This window comes from Balaenoptera acutorostrata, chromosome 15, assembly GCF_949987535.1.
Source record: "Balaenoptera acutorostrata chromosome 15, mBalAcu1.1, whole genome shotgun sequence".
Taxonomy (NCBI): Eukaryota; Metazoa; Chordata; class Mammalia; order Artiodactyla; family Balaenopteridae; genus Balaenoptera; species Balaenoptera acutorostrata.
This window is the reverse complement of record NC_080078.1, coordinates 81,216,887-81,242,285: the sequence shown is the minus strand read 5'-3', so window position 1 is coordinate 81,242,285 and position 25,399 is coordinate 81,216,887. Positions and strand designations below refer to the sequence as shown.

Below are 25,399 nucleotides of genomic sequence, written 5' to 3'. Positions count from 1 at the left end.
TTGGGGATGCATGCTTTCCCTTCTCTGAAAGGATTTAGGACCAGTAATTGCATAGGGAAAATGAAGGCATGAGAGAGCGGGTGCAAAGGGAATTAATGGGCAGATACCCATCAATGGAGATGAGGAATGTGACCATTTATGCTCATGTCCTCATTTTCTTCACCTGGCCTTTTCAGGGCCACGTGGATAAAATGCAACCAAAGAAGTACCAAAGCAAGGGAGATTCAGTCTTAGATGTGTAAGGGCTGCATGATCTCAATGCAGTATTTTCCTTATGAGGTCCCATCTGCCCTCTCAGTGCGGGTGGGTACTTGGGAGAAACCCTAGGACAATGCTGTTACTTCCATTCACCAGGTACAATACTTGAAAAAGGGGTGATCAAGCATTGGAGGTCTCTCCCGGGAGGCAGGCAGAGAGGAGAGAAGGGGGATTATTAGGAGTAAGTCACCTGCAGTCGGGAACTCCAAGGGCTCCAAAGACTGAAAATGAAGAATATTTTTTTTTTCAGATTTTTATTTACTTATTTATTTTCCAAAATTAGGGTATTTTAAAACTTGAACTGTAGCTGATTTACAATAATGTGTTAGTTTCTGGTGTACAGCAAAGTGATTCATTTATACACATATTTATATATACATCTTTTCAGATTCTTTTCCATTATAGGCTATTATAAGATATTGAATATAGTTCCCTGTGCTATACAGTAAATCCTTGTTGGTTACCTATTTTATATACAGTAGTGTGTATCTGTTAATCCCATACCCCTAATTTATCCCTCCCCTGCCTCCCCTTTGGTAACCATAAATTTGTTTTCTATGTCTGTGAGTCTGTTTCTGTTTTGTAAATAAGTTTATTTGTATTGCTTTTTAGATTCCACATATAAATGATACCCTATAATATTTGTCTTTCTCTGTTTGACTTACTTCACTTAGTATGATAATCTCTCAGTCCACCCATGTTGCTGCAAACGGCAATATTTCATTCTTTTTTTGTGGCTGAGTAGTATTCCATTATATATGTATGTGTGTATATATATATATTTATATCTGCACATATATGTATATATACCACACTGAAGATGAAGAATATTTATTAATTATTATCTCCTAGGACCTGTGCTAACTATTGCAAATACATTCTTTCATTTTATCTAATATCCACATGAAGTAGAAACTATTATTATTTTCATTTCACAGATGCGGAAACTGAGGCTCTGAGTTTGAGAAATTTTTCCCAAGGCCACACAGTTAGCATTGCAGGGTCGTGCCTGAACCCAGCCTGTGTGATGAGAGAATCCATGGTCTTAACCACTAGGTTCCACTCTCTTTTTAGTACCAATCTAATAAATAAGAAAACTTTGCCGAGACCCAAAGGTTAAAGGTCAAGCCATGGGGTTTCCTTGAAATGTCACCAAATATATAACCACCTCGGAGGGGAGAGCTGTAGGAATACTGTGGACGAGAGCCCACAATTTTAAGGGCGTGATAGCGTAAAACAAAATGAAATGTAAAAACTCAGCCTCGCCAGTGGTTTTGTGGTTGTGTTGCATTTTTTTGTTGTTGTTATTGGTGTTGTGTTTTTGCTTTCCTAGCAGGTTGACAAGCGGATTTTTCATTAAACTGGGGTTGCTGGTCTCTAGTTCCATAAATTGATTTGAAGAAAAAGAAGCTTCTCAATCTAGGCAAACAGTCGTTAATAAGTGGTCACTACTTGCAAGAAAACCCTAGCTTAGAATAACTGAATTAGATCACACCCCACCCCCGACCCCATCCTCATTGTGTTTTCTTTTTCCTGGACTTGTTTGTATGTTTGTAGAAATAGTCACACCATTAAGATGAAGGAAAAGGTCTATTAACAAAATTAATAAATGACTTGTTACAGAGCCAAGCAAAATACTCCAAAGAATCAGGCAAATTTTACCAATTAAAAACAGGGTTACTTTTGAGAATTAAAAGGGCTTTATTACTCATACATTGGGATGATACATATTAGCCAGGACTGTTCCAGGCTAAGCTATATAGTCACCACACCTATGGGTGATATGATCACTGAAACAAAGAACACATACACCTGCACACAAAGCAGGTGAAGAAATCTAGGGGGAAAAAAGAAGGCTTTTGCTCATTACGGTTGGTTAACATGTTGCCAGGTTTTATTCATCTCACTATTTTCAGTGCCTAGCACAGGGCCTGATACTTAGTAGGCAGTTGGGAAATAATTCATGTTACATTGTATGTGTGTTGATGAAACATACATGCATGCTTGCATATGCAGGCGCACACACGCGCACACACACACACACACACACACGCACACACCACAGACAATCTGCCCAGCCAATATAGTCATTTTCACACAAGGAGAAAAGAAGTGTTCTTTTTTAATGCTGACATTTGGAAGCTGAGCTTTCCGGACCAGCTCAACTTCACAATCTACTTTGTCCTTCTAAATGGATTCCCCAGAAGAAAAGTCGAAGACAGCAAATGCCTCCCCCACAATACAGATAAAATTTTCTGCTTAATTAGGCATTGACATGTTTACTATAACCTTTACAGAAGAGTAACTCGCGCTGAGAGACCCTTTTTGTCTGTTTTCTTCTGCAGAACAGACTAAATCTCATGCACCCGATAAAGTAACGCATTGAAAAGCCTCATAAAAAAAATGCCAAAGCATCCATCAGAGTGAGTGTATTTTAACAATGGCTGGGGGTTCCAAGGAGTTTTAAAAAACACATTTTAATATTATACATTTAAAACTGTTCACTTAAGTGATTTTGTTTGCCACCGGCAGCTGAGGGGAGAGAGAGGGAAGACAGCCAGAATATGGGTGATCTGTGTGTATAATGAGTATCTGTCTCTCTCTCTATTGATGATTTGTTCAGTAAGATTGCATCATGTGTAAATCTTGGTAAAGTGGATGAGTGGCAAGTTTATTCCTATGAATACTTATTTAGTCAAAGAAAATGATCACAATTGCACCGAGGCACAAGGAGAAAGGAGTGTCCTCTGCAGAACCTCCTTGTTGACTTTGGGTTGAAGATCAAACTTCATGGGGGCAAACATCTCCCTGTCCAACCTAAATGTCTAACTTCATCCCTTACCACTGCCTGACTGTGGCCACAGGAAGCTTCTCCCCTCCCAGGACAGGTAATTCATGGGCAAACTCAGTTCCATGTCTAAAAGTTCTACGGTCAAGAGACCATCTCTCTTCTACTCCACAGCCACTGCTCTGTGTCGCCATTGCTGTTCACTCACATGACTAAATGGGCTTCCTGCTTCCACTTCCTCCAGTCTGTTTTCCAGAGAACTAACTGCTAGAATATTCTTTTTTTTTTTTTTTTAAAGATTAGTTGTTGTTTTTTTTTAATACTTTATTTATTTATTTATTTATTTATTTATTTATTTATTTATGGCTGTGTTGGGTCTCTTAGTTTTCGTGTGAGGGCTTTCTCTAGTTGTGGCAAGTGGGGGCCACTCTTCATCGCGGTGCGGGGGCCGTTCTTCATCGCGGTGCGCGGGCCTTTCACTATCGCGGCCCCTTCCGTTGTGGGGCACAGGCTCCAGACGCGCAGGCTCAGTAGTTGTGGCTCACAGGCCCAGTTGCTCTGCAGCATGTGGGATCTTCCCAGACCAGGGCTCGAACCCGTGTCCCCTGCATTAGCAGGCAGATTCTCAACCACTGCGCCACCAGGGAAGCCCTAGAATATTCTTTATTAAAGATGCTGGTTGGCGACTCACTGTTTTAACTCCTGCAGTGTATTTCTGCTGCACAAATAGAAATAAATTAACATAAAATTCAAACCCTTCACCTGGTCTATAAGAGCTGGCAGGATTTGGCTTCTGCCTTTTTGCTTTATCGCCCAGTACTCTCGCCCTGCCCTCCACACCCATGGTACAACAACCTACTGGTTCCTTCTTGCGTCTGCCAATCCTTTCCTTGACTGTGGTTCTTGGCAATTGCAGATTTCTCTGCTTGGAAGGCTCTTCCTCTTTGGAAGTTGGTTCCTTTTCATGCTTTAGAATTCAGCTCAAATGGCCTCTTCCTGACCAGTTGTCCCTTCTCTGTGTAACTCTAGATCACATCAACCTACTTACTGAAAGCACTATGGCGCTGACCGTACTCTGAAATCATCTTGTGTGTTTATGGATTGATTGTGTCCTCCCACTAAATGTAAAGGTAAAATGTCTGTCCCCTTGAAGGCAGAGACCTTGCTTCTCCCAGCACTCAGATAGTGTCCCGGCGCAGAAAGATGTCCACAAGTTATCTGAGTGAGTGGACAAATGGATCATACAACGACAGGGGATTGGTCCAGTTGCAACAGTGCAGTCGGCACTTGTGATGGGTACATCTCCCCACCCCACCCCTGATCTAGATCAGATGCGAATTACAACCATCCTGATCAACTTTTCTCAATGATAAAAGCAGAACAACCCCACAAATCATCTTTTCAGAGCAATCCAACCACCAACATTCTTCTTGCCAGAAATCCCTGAGCTGTGGATTTAAAGTTTTTAAGTATGAAGACCACAAATAAGCATCAAGACTGCAAAGCATCAGGAAATACACTCAATGTGAGCAGATTTTGATTCAAAAAAGATTCACGCTACTTTGAAAGTGTGGATGAATTTTGTCATGGATAAAGCTCATTAGCTGTTCCATGATGTATATTACACAAATATTAATATTAGGGTGGTCTTATTCCCAAATGCTTGATTTTAAAAAGGAGAAATGTCATTAGAAAAATATACTATATATGCTGCAAACTTTTACCCTATCATTATACGGGTAAATGCTGAAACAAATCCTCAAACGTTAGAAATTTCCTCTTAAATCAAAGGTCAAAAGAAAAAGGAAACAATTAAAAACACTACCACCTCAATTGTTCCAAAAACCTGTGGTCAGAATGGTTTAAATGAAATTGTGCAAAATAATTCATGGGTGGTATGATGTAAATATCAGATTTTTGCAAGGCATCCATGTTTGTAGTTGCCTTGAAAATCCACAATAGAGTGTTTACAGTAAAAGCACTGACAGTTTTTAAAGTGGCAGCAGAGGTGGAAGAGTCATAACCCGAGAAGAATATAAAACTCAAGAAGGTTGATTTTTAAAAATGAAACCAGAATTCAATCAAGACCTCATTTAAAAACATATCCGGTGGTGACAGGATCGTTTTCACCAATCTACCCCACTAAATGACAGTTTAAAATCACATGAAGATTCCACAGTGTGCAGGGCAGATGTAAATGAGGGGATCGCAAGAATTTCTCACCGTGTACCCAGTAGGTACGATAAATGATGACACGGAGGAAGGTCTTCCTGTCATGAGTCTCTAGTGTTTTGGTGACTGTGGTCTAGAAATCTGTTAATATGTATATTATTATTGGCACTAATTGGCACTCTTGTTGGCAGGCTGAGGAAAGAGAGGATTTCTTGTTCAAGGAGGCTGAGCTACCTTTCAGTGGTGACTGGGTCCAGAGCAAGGGCCCCTCGCAGGGCTGTGTTGAGGGGCTCTGTCTGCTTTGTGTTCCAGGAGGTAGTAGGCTACGGGGCTGTGGGATCCCCGGCTCCCTTCCTGAGCAAAGACCTGACTTTACAGAGAATCCAGGTACCATGAGCCAAGGCTCAGCCTCCCTGACGTCTGGAGAAATCTAAGCTCAGGCACACTTCTAAAAAGAGACATTTTCAATTCAATTTTCATATAGATTTTTATTCCTGCCACACCACATAGAACTCACTAACATAAGCGTGACTTGTACACGCAGCTCAAGAGAGAAGGGCTGGTTCCTTCCTCTATCTGAATGTCAGAACCAAACACATAGAATTCTTTGTTTAAAGGAATGTTGAAGATGGAGTGGTTTAATGACATGAGGCTTCTCCTGGGCCCAGAAGTGCTCTGTAGAGATGGATGGAAAGCTTTCTGAAGGTCATCAAAACAACATCCCTCTTATTATTTCCTGCAGATGTTCAGTAAATTGGAATGTTTTATATGTACGATAGATACATATGGGGTGTGGTCTGCATGAAAAAAAAAGTCCATTTACTTAATATATTCTTGTTGTAGGCACTTTCTTGGGCTATCCTCACAGCTCTTTGGACTGTAAAGCTGTTTTCTAACCATGCTCTGTGACTTTCTCCACATCTTGGTCATCAGCAAAAAAGGACTAAGTTAGTTTAAATCAGGGAAAGTGGATACTCGGTCATCCTTTTGCGGTTCATCTGTTTATTCATTTAATCAAGAAATATTTATTCTGCAGCTATCACATGCCACATACTTTAGTAGAGTTTTCCCTGGGACTTCCATCACAGTGGTTCCCCAAAGGCCCAGGAGAGTAGAGACCTGAGTTACAGAGAGAAGTTGGACACTGGGATTAGGGAGGAAAAGGTCATGATAAGGTCATGCATTACTGGAGGAATGCAGGTAACTTAAATGGCAAAGTAGGACAGATGGGAAGAAAACAATCCTGAGTTCCTAAGTAGTGCTGGCATCCAGCTGGATAGACACAGAGGAGCTGCGGAGAGCTGGAAAGTCCATGCCACATTGAAAGAGTACAGCTGCTACTCAAGGAACAATCACGGGGTCTAGGGTTGCCAGAAGCTTTGTTTGGCCAAACCATGTAGGAGAAACCAAATACGTCTGGGATCCATCCATTTGCAAGCTCTAAACCAAAGGAATCAGCGGAGGCAGAGTTTGAAGACCTGACATGCTCTTCTGTTGCTTTCTCATACCATCTCTTTGACCTTGATTCTCATCTGTCAATCCCAAATAGGAGTGACCATCCTAAGCCTACCTACCTCACAGGATTCTGTTAGGACAAAGGAGGAAATGGAAGAGAAAGTGTATCATAAACCCTTGCTACTCAAAGGATGGTACTTGGATCAACAGCAGCAGCACTTGGGAACTTGTTAGAAATGCAGACTCTCAGCTCCATCCAAGGCCTATCGCATAGGAATCATTTAACAAGATCCCCGGGGGGATTCATAGGCTCAAGAAAGTTTGAGACGCCCTGCTGTAAATGGCGAAACTGTTAATTAGGAGCAAGAGATTTGGTAAGCTACTCCTCTCTGCCTATGTTCCTACGTGTATGTGGGTACCAGCTTTGGGAAGAGAATACAACTTTGAGAGTTCCAGCCCCTCTCCTCTGCAGGGACCAAAAGATGAAATACCTGTGGCTTAGACAATTGCTTCCAGCTATGCTGGGAAACGCCGAGCAAGAGAAAAATAAAAGTCACTGATTCAAAGACTGATCAGTTACTGAAGAGATAGGATGGCCCACGGGCCATGGGATCAGGCAGGCCTCAGTTCAAATCTGCCAGTTTGGGCTTCCCTGGTGGCGCAGTGGTTGAGAATCTGCCTGCCAATGCAGGGGACACGGGTTCGAGCCCTGGTCTGGGAAGATCCCACATGCCGCGGAGCAACTAGGCCCGTGAGCCACAACTACTGAGCCTGCGCGTCTGGAGCCTGTGCTCCGCAATAAGAGAGGCCGCGATAATGAGAGGCCCGCGCACCGCGATGAAGAGTGGCCCCCGCTTGCCACAACTAGAGGAAGCCCTCGCCCAGAAACGAAGACCCAACACAGCCAAAAATAAATAAATAAATTTAAAAAAAAAATCTGCCAGTTTCTGTTTAAATGTGATCGCAGGAGAGTTGCTGAAACTTACAGAGGCTCAGTTTTCTCATCCATAAAATAAGAATACTACTAGTATTTCCTTCATAGGATAGCTAGGAATATCAAATGTGATAAAGTACGTAACACACCAAGGCTGTAGGACTACCTCCTGACTCTCAGTCCTGTTGTAGGCTCTTTATAAACACTGCACATCCTGACTGCCAATCTGAACCCGCAGACGGCTGAAATCAGTTGGCTTTGGCATTCTTTGTTATCCCTAAATCCTGTTCCAAGCCAACCGCTTTTGATGATATTTGCATTAGATATGAACCAGATTTGTAAGTGTCATGCATAAGAAGAGAGCTTTATCCAGTTTGGGGTTTGTTACTTAATATTAAATCATTCATACAAGGAGTCAGTGGTATGTGTGCTGGGAGCTTCCGTAGAAGTGATGTGCAAACATCAAATGGCAAGTTATTAGGTTATTACCCATAATGATAATGTCTGCAATCTTCAAGAAATAAAACCACCCACCATTCCAGAGAAAAGGTCTTTGTTGGAGGCCTTGGGCTTTGCAATGAGAGAGATGACTAATGGTCAAAGCAGAAGGTCTCCTAGAAAAAATGCTTTATATTCAACTACCTAGAATTTCAGTCTGGCATGTGTTATTATTGGGAAATGTCCTGGTGACAATTTTAAAAAGCAGAGTGAGAAAATATTCATGGAGAAGGGTGAGAAGGGGTCCATTTCATAAGATTTCTGGTAGTTCCAGTTTAGAAATCATTATCCTTATATTATCCTCACACCAAGAGAGCATAAATCAGGAGCAGGGGATAGAGAAAAGTGAAATGAAACAGGGACAAAGAAACTACACAATAGAACTGAGACTTTCCTATCAAAATAAGAGTTCTAGGCTTTGACTTTTCAAGTGGTAGCAACTATTTTCAGCAAAGTGTACATACTGATTTTCTATACATTTTTCCCCACATAGGGCTATATAAATACACCCACACGTCTATAGTTCTTTCTAAGACTATAAAGTTTGGAGGGTTTTTGTGGGGGTTTTTTTGCCAAGAAAAGGGACAGTGAATCATTATCCAGAACGACCTTCAGAAAGTATACGAAGCCGATGCACCATCTGTATTTTTTCAGATGTATATTCCCATTTTACTTGAAATAACATCATTAGTGCAGCCATCCCACAGAGCTAGAAGGTGATCTTGTTTCCCTCTTGCCTGGCTTGAAGTCAAACATCTTTTCTTTTTTTTGGCAAATGCTGCTTCTTTCTCTGAAATATTTCATGCAGATAATGGATAATGACCACTTCTCATTGCCTTTTCTCGAAAACGTCTAACTGCATTAGCCAAGAACGGACAAATTTTAACCTGCTTCTTTTGCTAAGTTCATGGCTGTGACCACTTCCCATTAAGAAAGAAAGAGAGAGAGAAGAAAGCTCACTGTTCCTTCAGAGAAGCAAATTGGCACTGTCAGAAAGCGAGCTGGCCTTTGCTTTTCTAGTGAAAAGTCTGCTATCTCTAGAATCACAGGAGTCCAAGGTGGAAAGACCTTTCACGTCTTATGAGCAGGGACTCAGTCAGACAAGGATTTCCTTGCCCTGGTATTCTTCAATTCTATGATTAATGGCTCAGATACTGGACCTTCCAATTCTTCCTCTTCCTGTTGGATTCTCCGCCAGTATGATCACTGTGACCAGTCTGGCTGTGAGGACCACGGGGTATAGAACTTCCCCCCCATTCCTAGGAGGTGAGCAGGGTTTCCAGGCTGCTTCTCCTTGCCTCAAACACTCCAATTTGACTTTTGTTCATTTGACAATGAGGCAAATCAAGAACTCATCCCCTGTAAAAATATAAAGACTTATTCTCATCTCACCTTTGCACTTCAAGGTGAACGAGTTTATTAGTTTCTATAGTTTAACTAGTTTCTGGTTTCTATAGAAGAACACGTGGCCCCAGGAGCCACCTGGGTCACCGTCACCCTCCAACCCAGTGGTTCTCAACCCGGAGCATGTTTGTGCGTTTGGACAATGTCTGGAGACACCTTTGCTTGTTATGACTGGAGACAAGGTGCTACTGGCGACTGGGCGGGTGGAGAGGCCAGGGGTGCCGCTGAACACCCCGCCATGCACAGGACAGCCCTCACGACAAAGAAATATTCCGTCTCAAATGTCAATAGCTGAGAAGTGCTGTAAAGCCAAGCTCAGGGGCAGCACTGCGAATTGGCAACAACTCGTCCTCTTTCTAGTTGTCAGTGAAGCGGGGGCTGTATGGGGAGCACTTGGTGTTGTTAGGGGAGAACTAGAGAAGAAAGTGCACACAGCACCCTCACAGGTGTTACGACATGGAATTGAAGGGCACAAGGTCTGGAGCAAGCCTGCCCGGGTGCAAATGCCACCTCTGCACGTATTACGTTGTCATCTGGAGCAAATGCCCAGCCTCTGCGGGTCTCAATGTCTCCATCTATAAATTGGAGATAATAGTAGTACCTCCCTCAAAGATGACTGTGAGAATTGAGATAACTGGAAAGAACTCAGAATGCCTGGCCATAATAAGCACTCAATGTATGTTCCCTCTTATTAGTATTACAAGAACAAAGACGTTGTCATAAAGAGCCACATTTTGAAGCTGGATTTCTCGGGATGTTTAGTATTTACTCTTTCAAGTGTTGGCTGAAAAAAAAAAAAATCCATCGGGCTCCTAGCATTATTCTCAACCAATTCCTTCTGGATTCATTTAAATCCCCTTATCAGAATGAGTATTTTTATACTACAAGAAACAAACAAACAAAAAGTTAATGATGAAAAGGATTAGCATTTCTAAATAACTCCGGTAACTCCGTCAAATAAATCCTGACCTATTTCAGTTTCTTAATTAACTAGGTTAGCTTTTACAGGAGGCAACTTATCTAAAACAGCAAGTCTGATCTGAGGCCAAACCCGCACTGGACAGCTGGATAAGCAGTTCTTGGAAATGGCCCAAATTCTGGGAGATACAGAGGTCTTCGATCTTTTTGAATCGACAGTTTGAAAAATCTGATGGAAAATTCTCCAGGGTTTTCTGATCCTTTGATTTAAGGTTAGGGCTGGTCTTTTCGAGGCTTGTCATCTTTTCTCTGTCCCTCCCTACAAAGGAGATGGGTAAATGGGATGAGTCTTGAGGTCACTATATCAGCATTCTCCCCATCCCCACAATGGTACCGAACTGGTCATTCTCACAGGAGAGGACAGTGGGTGAGGACAACAGTATCTGGGGATCTAATGTTCTCCGAAGGGGAGCACAGATATATAGCTCATAATACATCCACTGTCTTGTCCTTGATATTCTTTCTGACCTTTTTTTTTTCTTCTGTTTTATGTATTTTCCTCTGCTTTTAAAGTCTTCTGATGTTAGTTTTCTGTCAGCTCCCAAACCACTTTCATGAAAGCTGGATTCTCCTAAAAAATAATAATATATGCATATTTTTCCTAAACAACAACAAAAAAGGCAGCTTTTTGTTCAGCTAATTGGTTAGTTAGTTTGCTTTTTGGTGTAAAAGATCATTTGTCTTTTCCTAGGGACATAACAAGAAAAAGAACCAGAGCTTCCTGACCTGGAGGAGGATGGTTAGGCCTGGGTCAAATTATTAGAAAAGAATCTTCTTGTATGCAGCCTCTAACACCTTTGACTGTCTATTAGGAGATAATAAAGGGAATTAGCCGTTGTACCTAAAGACAGAGTTTCAAGGAGGACATTGGTTGCCTTTCCAGGTCTTGTGAATTTTTTGTTACTTATAAACATTTAAAAATGAGGTTGGCTAATTCTTGGGCAATGCTGAAAAGGTCATCATTGTTCCGGGATACATAGTAGTAGACAGTGTGGTTGCCCCTTAACCTATTAAGTATGGGTGGGACTGGTGTCACCAGGGCTGTGTGTGGCCCTGACTTATCTAAGCCAATCACCTCCAAGTAGTGGCTTATTTAGGTAATTCAGGCCTAACGTAAGCCAATAGGTAATAGACTTTCTCAGTTTGATTTGATGGTTAAGAAAGTAAAGGTCTCTCCTTTTCCTTTTTTCTGTACTATGTTTGAGTATAATCTCATGAACCACTAATAGCAATTTCTTTAGCATAAGGGAAGGCAGCCTGAAGACTCAGCTAACATACACAAGAGTGCAAAGCCAAGAAAACTGCAACAAACCAAAGCCCTCACCTTGATCAAATTCCACCTGAAGCTTGACTGTCTTTGCACTTTGAAATTTCACGAACAAATAATTCCCTTTACTGCTTAAGATAGTGTGGGGTGGGTTACTTACAACTGAGAGCTTCATGATATATCTATTAGTCTACGTACATTTCATAGTTTTGCAGTAGCTGTTACTTTACAAGTTGGATACATTTTTATCAATATGTGCAGGTTAGTCTTGCTGTGTCCTAACATTATGCATGATAAACATTGTTTTGTTCCTCGGTGGGTATACTCTTTGGCTTCTAACAATTACGATGGGAAAATATAATTTCTTTTTCTGTTTGACAAAGTATAAGGCAATCTCCTTTTCTTATTCTGTCCATTAATTATCCATGATGATAAGGTCAATACTGTAAAATTTGGGACTGATGTTCATAGTCAAGCACTTAATCCATTGTAACTTACACATTGGCTATTTCAAATTCTGAGCCCACTTTATGTGCCACTTCCTTCCTGAGACCTTCTCCAAGACCCCAAAATAGAGTCTCCCTTTCTCTGTGATCCATAGGACTTTACCCACATGTACTACTGGACAAACCAAATTGTGATTCTTTTTTTTTTTTTAATTAATTTATTTTTATTTATTTATGGCTGTGTTGGGTCTTCGTTTCTGTGTGAGGGTTTCCTCTAGTTGTAGCAAGCGGGGGCCACGCTTCATCGTGGTGCGTGGGCCTCTCACTATCGCGGCCTCTCTTGTTTCGGAGCACAGGCTCCAGACGCGCAGGCTCAGTAATTGTGGCTCACGGGCCCAGTTGCTCCGTGGCATGTGGGATCTTCCCAGACCAGGGCTTGAACCCGTGTCCCCTGCATTGGCAGGCAGATTCTCAACCACTGCGCCACCAGGGAAGCCCCCAAATTGTGATTCTTGATCCCACCTCCCAGATGGTAAGCTCTATAAGAGCAAGGAGGCTATTGGTGTTTATTTTCACATGCCCAGCACCGGGCACTCAGCAAGGACTCTGGAAATGCCCTTCTCTCTCCTTGATGGCTTTGTATTCTATGACTTTACATAGGATCTTTTTTAAAAAAATTTATTTATTTAATTAATTAATTTATTTAGGCTGTGTTGGGTCTTTGTTGCGGTGTGCGGGCTTCTCATGGTGGTGGCTTCTCTTGTCATGGAGCATGGGCTCTAGGTGTGTGGGCTTCAGTAGTTGTGGCATGAGGGTTCAGTAGTTGTGGCTCACGGGCTCTAGAGCACAGGCTCAGTAGTTGTGGCACACGGGCTTAGCTGCTCCGCAGCATGTGAGATCTTCCCAGACCAGGGCTCAAACCCGTGTCCTCTGCATTGGCAGGTGGATTCTTAACCACTGCACCACCAGGGAAGCCCTTTACATAGGATCTTGCTTAAACAGAACAGCAGAGACAATGTTTACCTAAGGAGGGTCCCAGCCCCCAAGTACACACTGAATTATAGACACATGTGGGCTCCTACCACTCCTCCCCAGTGACACCCAACATGTTTCTTGATGACTCAGCTGGGGTGATTTCGTTCCCTGGGGACATCTGCAATGTCTGGGAGCGTTTTGGTTGTCACAACTGGGGAGGCGGGGTTGCTGCTGGCACCTAGTGGGCGGAAGTGAGGGACGCTACTGAACACCCCACAGTGCACAGGGCAGCGCCCACAGCAGAGAATGATCTGGCCTAAAAGGCAATGATGCCAAGAATGGAAGACCTAGCATTAGAAACCTTTCTCCCCAGTTTGTACATGAGCCCCATGAATGCTGGAGCTTATTTGCCTCGTTCACCGCTGCACACTCAGGGCCAAGCCTGATTCTCAAGGTGACCATCGTCAAAAGTTCCTGAGGCTTTTGTCAGAGCATCATCCGTTTCCCACTGGTGTGGGTGCCCTGCCCTTGCCGAGCATCCCCTCTGCTTGCCAATCATCCAATCATCCCCTCTGCTTCTGCAGTTCAGGTGAGTTAAGAGTTGAGATCATCTCCCCTCTTCATGTTAAAGTAGGTAGTGTAGCTGATTTTATTTTTTAAGGCATATGATCAATTTGGAACTGATGTAAGAATAACATTGTCAGGTCCAGGGGGAATAAATCTGCTCTATTCCAGGCACATTGGGAAGAAGCCAGCAGGACATAGGTTCTAGTCTTCGGGGAATTAATTTAATGAAACTCCAGTGCATCTGGACTACTCTCCAACAAGAATGATCCAGATAACATGTGTGCATGTGTTTAAATATTTGATGTTTTGTTTAAAGAGCAGAGAGGTAAAACAAAAACACGAGAACTTTCTCTTTTCTCTCTTTTCTTTCCCTTTTTTTGGCATGTCATGTTTGTTTAATATGAGCATATGACTCCAGCTTGGCCAATCAGACTCTTGCTCCATGGAATCTGAATTCTGACCCCACAACTCAAGGATGGAAAACGGCTGGAGTGGATCCATCTTGACAACAGCATCAAGAAGAGATGGCCCTTTGATTATGTCCCCGTGATCTTCAGAGGCCTACTGGCTCCTCCCCCTTCAGTAAGCTACTCCACACGTCTTCCAGCAAATTCCTTATTTTGACTTGAGTTAGCCAGAGATAACATTTGTGGCTTGCAAACAAAGACCTCACTGTCCAACGGATGGTGCTCAATATATACCTTGAATCAAAGAACGAATCCCTGCTAACTCTAACAGGATGGTTTCTTTGCATGTAGAATGAAGCAAGCTCAGACTCTTGGTGGCATTGCCTGGCATTCAGTAGAGGGTAGTTTAAATGTTCACAGACACATGGGCAGACCATAAGGCAATGCTAATAAGAGCATCCTCTTTCTAGAAACCAAGAATTTCCCTCCAAAGCCAGAGTCCTCTCCATCCAGATGTACATTTTCCCATAGAGCCTGGCTCTGTGTATGGATCTGCCTTGAAAATGCTTTGTAGAAACATATCATCCCCCAGTGACTTGAATGTACCCTTCTAGAGTATGTTTTCAGCGCTCATAGTCTACTGTGTCAATAATCTGCATATTTAAGAGTCTCCACATGCTCATTGAGACGATAGATGGGGCTGGTACAGTCTACTGGGTCAAAAATCTGCTTTAAATAGTCTATATACACAGGCAGTTGAGTAAATAACAGCATTTTCAAAAAGCCCCTAAATATATAATAACATGATAAATCGCATCAGCCCCTGAAGATGCAGGCTCGCTACTGCTGATCAGGAAAATGATGTGTGCTTTAACAAGCCACTTACAAATGATCTCATCTTTTCCAGCTGTGGGAGCACTGGCTTTTCCTTGGCTATATTTTTCATATGTAGAGAAAAGGAACCCAAACACAGACACAGACACACACACACACACGCGCGCGCGTGTGCGCACGCGCATATATGTATGCTCAATATCATCTGCACAAATAAACTGGGTTTAAGCCAGTTGTCCAGATGTAGGCAGTCAAGGATTCAGGGCCAGAGAGAAAGGTTCTTCTTACTTGGGTTTGGAGAGTTCACCCATCACTCAGCTGCATGTGATTCAGAGTTAAGCTGGGCTCCAAACGCACAAAAGCTTCTGCTTAAATCAATTAGAAGCACTGATTTTGAGACCTCCATCTGACCTCATTTTGCTGGGAAGATGACTTTTTCTATCCCACTTCATTAGAACCCTGTTTACTTATAAACTGCCTTTATGTGTACCATATTCTAATATTTTACACGCATGGTTTTATTTTAGCTTCACACTTCACTGATGGGGGTGATACTATTAGTTCCATTTTTAAAGACAGAGGAATCGTAGGCTTCGAAAGTTAAACAATTTTCCTAAGGTCACGTCCCAGATGTTGGTAGACTCCGGCTTTGAATTGAGCACGCGAGGCTCCAGAGCCATCACCCTCTCGTGGTTACGTTTTCCAGCTCATACTCACGTCCATGCCTGTTTTCAGCTGTGCCCTGCTTTGTTCTGGTGTGTACGGCACAGGTGTATGTTTCTGCTATAACGCAATATACATTCCTCGACAAATCTTGCATTTTGCAAAACCTTGCATTAAAATGATAGCACTTAATAGCAAAAATAAGGTTAGGGTAAGCCAGTTCAAAACTAAGCAAGTAGGTACCCAGAACACAACCCAACAAAACCATATTAAAAATACCAGTCCAGTTAAAAACACTTGTTAAATTCATAATAAATAAAACAATGCTACAGCAAATAAAGGACTTTACTTTGTAAATAAAGAAGTGATGGTAGTTGTGTAGAAAAGAGTTTAAGGAGGTGGTGAGACTGTGGGGTTAGAGATGGGTTGAAATTTTAAAAGACTGGGGAGAGGTGACACTTCAGACTCCCAAGGCTGACCATCTGAGCCAAGAGGAAGTCAATGGGGCTTCTAAGAACTGCCTGCATTCTCTGTGGCTTCCTGCATTCAGCTGTTAGTGAACTTCACATTTAGTTGCTGTTACTTAGTGTCACTAAACAATAACATGTTGGAAAAACTCACGTGAATGGATGTGACATCCTCATTATATTCCTATCATTGACAGATTTACCAATCAGGAGGGAGCTAATTTGCTCAGGAAATATCAGTTGTAACAGAACAGACTTTATTTTATCCTTCATCCTTAAAGACCTTTCATGTTCGACTAACTCAGTCACTAAAATCCTGGGCACCTCACCAATAAAATCTTAGCGTTGAATTAATTACTCAAGCAAACCAACCTAAAGTAAAGATGATAAATCTGAATACCTTCCAGACTACAGAATTAGCAGCTTATGAAATCTCTTGTTTCTTGGGGAGATATGAAGAAAGAGCTTTCCTCGTACTTCTTCAAGCGTCTACTGTGTGCCCGATACAGTGCAAAGTGTTGGGTACGCATTTAACTTTGGAAATAATCCTATGAGGTAGGCATTCTTATCTCTGTCTTAAAGGGGAGGAATTTGAGGCTAACAGGAGAGATACAAGTGGGTCTCTGGAAGAAACTAGCAGAGGCAGGTAGGAAACCAAGCCCACAGACCCCAGGCCCAAGCATTCTCCCCTTCAGCGTTCTGCAATGAGGTAGTAAGTTATGAAGCACAGTCCTAGGGGATGGAAAGTGAAAAATGGTCTCAATCCTTGCTACCTACAGTCAATTCTTAACACTCTTAGCAGTCAGAATGAAAGATACATCAGACCACATCACCTCCCTGCTCAAACCCCCCAAGGGAAATTCATCTTACTCACAGAGAAAGCCAACCTTCTCACCACGGCCCTCAGATTTATGTGCCTGTTTAGCTTCCATTTCGTCTCTACCCCCCTCTTCCATCCCTCTCTTTCTGGGTTTTCTGCTCCAGCTGTGCTGGCCTCTTTGCTTTTCTCAATCAAGCCAGGAATGCTCCCATCTGAGGCCTTTGCACTGGCTGTTCCCTCTGTGCTTTTGCTCAACCTTCTGTAAGTCTGTGCTCAAAAGCAATTTCCTAACGAAGCTTACTCCGATCGCCCTGTTTAAGTTGTAGCTGGTCTCACCACTCTCTCAGGATCCCGATTCTTCCACTCTGCTCTACGTCTTCTCTTTCCACAGCACTTAGCACTTAAGACTGTGGAGCTGACTTCCCTATTCCTTCTGTTGTTTACTGTAATCTTTCTTTGTTAGTTTGTAGGCTCCACTGGAGCACGCATCTTGGTTTGGGTGGCTCGATGCTGTAGTGTAAATCACCTAGAGGCAGTGCCTGGCACAGGGTAGGTGCTCAATAAATGTTCACTGAATGAATCAATGGCTATTTAAGGAATCTTGTGCATTTTTAACTCTACAAAGTGAGCAAGACATCCACTCACCAGACCCTTTCTGGGTTGCAGTGTGTGCTTGCACCTACACTCTATTCTCCGGTAAGCGGTGGCCCCAGGAACTAGTCTTGCTTCTCAGACTTCCATCATTTGCTCAGTATGCTAGTCTTTTAAAAACCTAATCAGGCTCTGTATCTAGTGGTAACTCCAAAAGCAGAAACACAAAAATACCTGCTGGTATGTTAGAGATGCCTCTGAATTGGAAAAATACTAAATGGGTCCATGTTTTCAGCTGGGTTGGGCTTATAACCACACAGACCCTGGACTGTTGAATACGTTTCTGAAAGGTACTTGAGCCAGGCATTTAACAATCTAACTGCTTGGAAGAAAATTCCAAAACATGTTCTTGTTTTGCATCCATATTTCTGGTCCTATGACACTGCAACCCCTGGTTCCAGGACACACAGAGTCTGTGATGTAAATAAACTCTTCTTTCTTTGTTAGCATTGAAACTATTTGATAACATCTGGATTTACAATGAAGAGTCTCTCTCTGACCGGAAGTCCCTCCTCACTCTCCCTCTAAAGCAGCAAGAACTGAGTCTGCCCATCCGAACGAGTAGAACAATTCACAGTTTGAGAGGAGACAGATCCCAGCTCTATCACTTACTAGCTGTGTGCACTTAGGCAATTTACTTAAGCTTTCCAATTCTCAGTTTCCTCATCTGTAAAATGAGGATTATAGTACCAACCCGATACGACTGTTAAAAGGCTTTTAATGAGAAAATGCTACTTTTCTCTTTCTTTAATTCTTCTTCTGCCTCGTACTCAACTTTCCAGTTTTCATATAAAGTTCCATGGAGGATCTTTCCTGGCCACCTGATGAGGCAAGGATCACCTCTTAGTCTTATGGGATTTTTCTCTTGTGGTTTTCATGAAACCTGCAATCAAACAATTATACATATAATTGTTACACCTGAACTCTGCCATTTAGACTCCAGCAGGGTTGGGACTTTGTGTCTCATGCATAGCTGTATCTTCAGCATTTTTTCAGGGAGCCTGGAGCATAGAACACACTTTACAAATAGCATTTCATTGATTCCAAGGCCTTTCTTTTATATTTTAACATCTCAGAAATAAGGGTGAATCTTACAATCAGTGGTATTTTAAAATGGCTGCTGGGGGCAGTTGGAAGCTATTTCAGGAATGCCTTAACCAATTTATTTTGCTTATCTTTTCCTTTTTATGTAAACACAGGAGTGTCAAATTATAAAGATCTTAAATAAGTCTCAAAGAGTCTCTCAGTAAGTATAAAATAGAAATTCTACGTGATAGGAAGAGGGCAGCAATTTAATTATAAGCATTTTTTCTTTCTTAGTGGTACAAATATAAGTAGTGCAGTTTAGTGAATGGCCTCAGGTTAAATACAGTAATTGTTGAATGGATGAAAAAGGTAAAACAGCTTTGCACAGTGCTTGGCACGTGGAAATTGCTCAGTAAATTATTGTGCTATTACGATTTTTTATTATCTGGTTAACTCAGTATTTAAAACAACACTAATATATTTACTTAATGGTTTGGACTTCTTTGCTATGTATCTAAGTTTGTGCAGAAATGTTCAACAATGGAATCTTTTGGTTAGGTAAATTCAGCCTCGACTAGAAATGTGATCCTTGCTGCAACTATGATTTGTCTTTTCCTTCTGATTGTAGGCTGCTTGGAACCCAGTCTAAGCAGTCTGGGTGCCCTTGTTTCCACAAAGCCTGGAACGTGGTAGGCTCAATAAATATTAGATGACTAATTAAAGAAACCTAAATGCATGAATTACTAGAGATGAGGGTCCTGAGAATGACTACAGAGTGAGAGTTCCAGCACTGTCTTTGTTTTGCAGGGAGAAAGTCAGAAACATTGCTCAGTATCAGCGTGGGTTCAATATATATATATTTTTTAACATCTTTATTGAAGTTTAATTGCCTTACTCAATATTTTTTTGTTTGTTTGTTTAGCCTCTAGCACCAGTTCTCAGGGATTCCCCACACATGATTAAAATATTCAAGAGCATTCAATTGAACTTTCAAATTGTAAAGCTTTCCATGCCTTAACTGAGAGGTGAGGAACAAATAGTGAGGGAGTGTATATTTCTCTACATTTTCCTGTAGAGTTTGGTGATCACAGTAATGAGGAAGGGTGCTATCTGCTGAGGATCCTTTCCTTTATGGGTGGGGAAATTTCTTAAAGACGAGGAGAGTGGACTTACACCAGGCGCATAGTAGATACTCAATAAGTATGTGTTGAATAACTAAGGTCAAGGATCAAGATCATTGCCAAGATCATGACTATTCCATTGATGACCCTTTTACCATGTATTCTGCCCTCTGCTTTGCTTCTAGCCCCTCTAGATGCACATCCACCCCAGCGCTTAAATGCTCTTCAAGGCCTGGGTCTGGTGGCTTCTGGGGTCATCTCTTTGTGTGACCAGCTCAACATACGTTGAGTGTTGATTTTGTAGATAACCCAAGAAGGACAGATCTTCAATAATCCTATTCGTCTATTGCCAGCTGAAGTCAAATCGCTTTACTGCAAATTCTTTCTGAAGGGGTGCATGGATTGATTTACAAGTGCAGCTAGTTAGAAAGACATTCAATGATTTGTATATGCAGGATGTCAAGAATGCTCTATATTCTCCCTCCCGTCACGATACGAATGCTATCCTCTCAACTGTTTATTCTGTTTGTTTTAGCCAAACATAAATAGACTGCAGACATGTCTGGGGCTGGCTGAAGGCACTTGCAGAAAATAAGCTTCTTCAACTCTAGATACACTGACAATGGAGACCAAGTGAAGTTGCTGCTGCTGCTTTGACAAAAACCCTCCTTCTCCCAAGAAAGCAGAACAGACAGAACATCCAGTTTCTCCATGCTTGAAGGAGACATGCAGCTAAGGACTTTTAAAAACACTTTTACTTTGAATATCTTTGGTTAAGTTAATTTTAATCTCCATGGCTCTTTGTAGGAACCTGAAAATATTTTTCCTTTTCTTTTATTGATTTTGCTCTTTTTCATTTAGCCAACATCAATTTCCCCCTCCTTTCAGCCTGTTTGCAGAAGACAGGGCACTATGTCTCCATTCTGTTGGGCTCCCTGTGCATGTGGGTACCCCGTCCATGTGCTCTGTGCCATCCACAGAGGAAACAGGCGTTTCCTTCCAGCTGTGACCATGGGGTCCACTCAGGTCTGTGCCTCGGATGGACACAGCCACCACTGGGCAGCTGCTTTGCTGATGTGAATAGACACTTTGGGGAAGGCAGAGGGAAAAGGAGGAGAAAGAAAGCCACTATCCTTCAAATAATCAATTAAGGCATCTACTTCCAGGGAGGTGATCTAATTGCAATTCTGAATTTTATATACTGTTAATTTATTTCTATTATAGTGGTTGTACTGAATGTGGGGTTTGCTTGTGTCCACTTTTAGCACAGTATAGGGGGGTATCAGCAATAAATAAATATATGAAAAAAGTGAATGAGTGAACAAGGAATTCTTCAAGGGTTGGCCCTGGGACAAGCAGGAGGACAGAATGAGAGACTGGCATTTCAGTTCTTTGTTTCTTTATGTTTTATTCTGTTGGTCTCACTTCCTTCATTTCTTCCAGATTGGAAGGTGGGAAAGAGAGTGCCGCTCCCAAAGAGGTAGACTGATGGGGGTGAAGATGCTTCTAGCCCCTAATGAAATATGAATTATTTAATTTGAAAAGCTGAGCACCTACTGTATGACCTGAGCTGGGCGACCGAGAGACACGGCATCAAAGAAGCTGTAGGCGTTCTAACCTCGTGGAGATTAGAACTTTGCAGGCGAGGCCAACCTTCAATTAATTAAATATAACCTCGCAGTTTATGAATTAGGTGTATGCTAAGTGCTCTGTCTTCGAATGAGTTATAACAAAGCGTTGGTTGGGGATATAAAAGCGTACTGCCGTTCTTACTCATTTTAAGCATGAAGCCAATGGCCAGGTGGCATCAGTGGGGTTTCTCTTTGAAAAGTTGTGCTAAGTGATCCAGAGCAGAGGTGATGTACTGGGTCAGCAGTTCCACTTGGGGGGAAGATGAGTGCAGGAAACAGTGACTGAAGTCATTCTGGGGATCGTTCATTATGACTTGCTGAGCTTTCGTAGACAAATGATGCCTCGCGAACCAATGCCACCCAGCCCAGGGTTAAGCCCTCTGGTCGGATTCTGAAGATTTGAGTTTTCAAGACAGAAAGTTGATGCCTACTTCCTGTTTCCAGAGGGGCCTCTAAAAGTAAAGGTGAAGACAGTGCATGGACTCCTGAGTATGGGTCAAAACTGTTCTAGAAAATCAATGTGAAGAACAATCCTATGAGATTCCTATCTGGAAATTCCCCATTGTTATACCGCTTGTTGAAAACAGAATAATCCGCACCCTTGTTTTCTCCTAGCGGAGGCAACCTTCACACCATTAGTACACCGATCTTAATCAGGAGGAGTAGGGGGCAATTTTGTCCCCCCAGGAGACAGGTGGCAATCTATGGAGACGTTCTAGTTGTCACGGCTGCAGAGGGGCTGCCGTTGCCATCTGGTGGAGGCCAGAGATGCTGCTAAACATCCCACCAGGCACGGGACAGCCCCCCAGCGACGAAGTCCCAGGCCCCCGATGCCAGTAGTGCTGAGGTGGAGAAATCCTGCCTGAGAGATCCTTTTACTGCTTATAGGTCCTAAAAGACTATTTTATCATTTCGAAAAATAATAACCTCAGCAGTTATAATTCACAACCTCACCAGAAAACTTGAGGATAAATATGAGCTCTAGTCCTGAATTTTGTGAAGTTCAATGCAAACAGCTTTAGCTGGAAAAAGCCAATTACAGATGATTTTTTTTCTCGTTCGTGGTGCCCTTTTATTGATGTTGGGAGGGAGACTCCTAAGTAGCAGACTTCCCAAAGCACAGAATTCTGAGTTAAATTTTCCAAGGTCAGGTTTATTGTTTTACATCCTCGTCCTCTTCTCTCCCCGTAAGTGTGTGAGTGTGAGTGTGAGTGTGTGTGTGTGGGGGGGGGGGGAGTCCACCTCTACATCAAAATACCTAAAGTGATACAAGCAACTGATCAGAATCAAAAGGAAAAAAACCTGTCATTTAGAATATAAAGATCAGCAGTCTGCTAGATAATGGGAACCATTCGATACAAACTTTGTGTTTATAAAGTACACCATGGTAAAGCTTTGAAACTTCAGTTTGTTAAAAAAAAAAAAAAAAGAAAAAAGAAAAAGAAAAAATGGAAGAAGGAAAGAAAGAAAAATGAGAAAAAAATACTGTAACAGCCTTACTTCCTTTGAAGTCACTACTGATATAGCTCTGAACAGATCCATTCAAGTTCCACTAACATCAGACAAATGTTTAGTGTATCAGAGGAAGCCACAAAAGCAAGGATTTCATCAATATTTCACAACAGCCTCAGGGAAACTGTAGATTGCAATGCTGTAGGGCAGCTAATGGAATTACACACAAGGGTTTTGTACATTTAAAATAAGCAGCTACTAAAAAAAAATTACCCTTCAGTTTGATAGAAACTGTATAAAACTGCAGATAGGAAACAATTAAATTGCTCCCAACATTTATCCATGTCACTCTGATAGGTCATTTAATAACAGGTATTACTGTGTGTGTGTGTTTTCCTCTCCTCCCCCCGATAAGGCAATAATAAAGATTAACATTTATGAAAAGAAACATAAAATATAGCACAGCCAAATGAATAATTAAAGACAGTTTTGAAGAACGTTTGCCATTGTGTGCCGATGAAGTCACAAAATATGTTTATATAAAATATAATTATAAATAGACAGAAGCTACAAGGGAGACCCACTGACCCTTGCTTGTTTTGATGTTAAAAAATAACTTTGAAGTATTTCCTAGGAACGTGTGGGTTCCCCTGGATCTCCTCTATATATTATTATCTGGTGAAACTCAGGATTCTGAGCGACTGGCTTTCTCTTTTGGAAGATTTACAGAAGTAGACCTGGAGCTTGCAAAATTCTATTCAGTAAGCCGGTGTGAGATCAGCGTTTTCTCCCCTGAAGTCCTTTGTTGGAGTAAAAAATTCTGCATATGAAAGCAAATTGCATTTTCGAAACTGAAACTTCTGTGACCACAAAACCTCACCTGCCTTTTCTCACCCTTGGAGCTTCAACTCCCTAAACAATGACCCCGCTATTTATTTACATTTCACAAGAGGTGGAGTTTTCAGACACCTCAACAGGGGCAGTTTTGCCTCCCAGGAGACATCTGGCAATATCTGGGGGCATTTCTGTCTGCCACTGGATGGGGTGGGAATGATGGAAATGCTACTGGCATCTGGTGGGGCGCCTCTAGCATGCTGCTAAACACTGCCATGTGGGCACAGCGGCCCACAGTAGAGAACTACCCGACCCCAAGTGACAGTATTGCTGAGGCTGAGAAACGCTAAGCCATTCAGACGCCTGAGCTTTATTAAAATAATAGCAATAGCCTTGTTAATATGGTGTCTTCTCAACTGCTCACTGGTTTCACACACGTGTATTAGAGCGCCTCTAAGTGAAACTTACAATGCTAAGTCCTCTGGGAAAGGCAGTGAGGATTTGACATGCTTACTGACCGCAGGCTATTCTAATTAAAAGAAGAGATTTTATATATATCTATATATAATACATATATACACATGTACACATATGTATACACATACACACATACATACACATTTATACCGGCGTACACATATACATACATACAATAATAGCTACTATTTACTGAGCACATAGCATGTGAGAGGTGCTTTGCATACAGTATCTCATTTTACCTTTGCAACAGTTCTGGAGGGGAAATATGTTATTGTACCCTTTTTATAGATAAGGGGACACTGCCCAAGGTCATTGTCAGAATATGGCTATGGCAAGCCTGAGACCCAAACCCTAGGCCTGTCACCAAAGCTCCCATGGCCGCTGGGCTTCTTTGTAGCTAAGCTAGGAGTGAGTGTGAGTGTGCGTGTGTGTGTGTATGTGTGTGTTTGCCTGTAGTGCCAGAGTGCAAACACCTCTTCCGTCCCATCTGCAAGGAAGGAGTAAATGACGACTCGCAGGGAGAAGGGAGGGAAACACGGCTCACTTTGGAGAAGTTTCCAGGTTAAAGATAAGAGGAAGGTAGCTGGAGCAGGTAGCTGCCAAAGGGGAGGCGTGGGCAGGGCAGCTTTGTTGTGTTCGTTTATTTGTTTTATTTGTTTGCTTTTAGAGGGAGGACATGTAAGCCAATGTGCAGAGAGAGAGGGACAACTATTGCAGGTCAAGTAAAAATGAAGTCAAAGGAGACAGAGAGGTGAGGGGGGGCGGGCAGCGTGCAGAAGCGGGTGGGGATGTCAGCGCATCTGAAGAAACGTCTTTTTTCTTCTGAGCCAGCAAGTTAGGAGAAACGGCTGTGGGAAGAGTCGGAGAAACTGAGCAGGAGAAAAAATCTGGGAAGTCTCAAGACCCGTGGTAGAGTGGGGAAATAGGTCGCCTGCCGTGAAAAGGGACTGGAGCTTCACGGGGCTGGGTGGAGGCGGGAAATGGGACAAAGAAGAATCCAGGTGGGCCCGGCTGGGCCTGCGTGGAACTGGCCTGATGGCAGCCTTCTCCAGGCGTCCCCGGCTCTGGGAGACACGGAGAGAAGGCGGATCCCACCTGCCCCTTTCCTCACGCACCTCCAGCAGAGTCATTCCCAGTTTGAGGAAAAACAAGTGGGTTGTTTGAATCTTAGACACGTAGAATTGGAAAGCCATTTAGGATTAATGGAAACTGTAATAAACTGAGAGCATTTGCCCTATCTGAAGGCTACGCATTCAAATTTATTAATGTTT

At 42.3% G+C, this 25,399-nt stretch overlaps 1 protein-coding gene across 1 annotated transcript in view; it reads right to left on the bottom strand.

Moving 5' to 3' along the window:
• Positions 1-25,399, bottom strand: part of TSHZ2 (teashirt zinc finger homeobox 2) — a 265,389-nt gene that overhangs the window by 5,751 nt on the left and 234,239 nt on the right. The window lies entirely within an intron of this gene.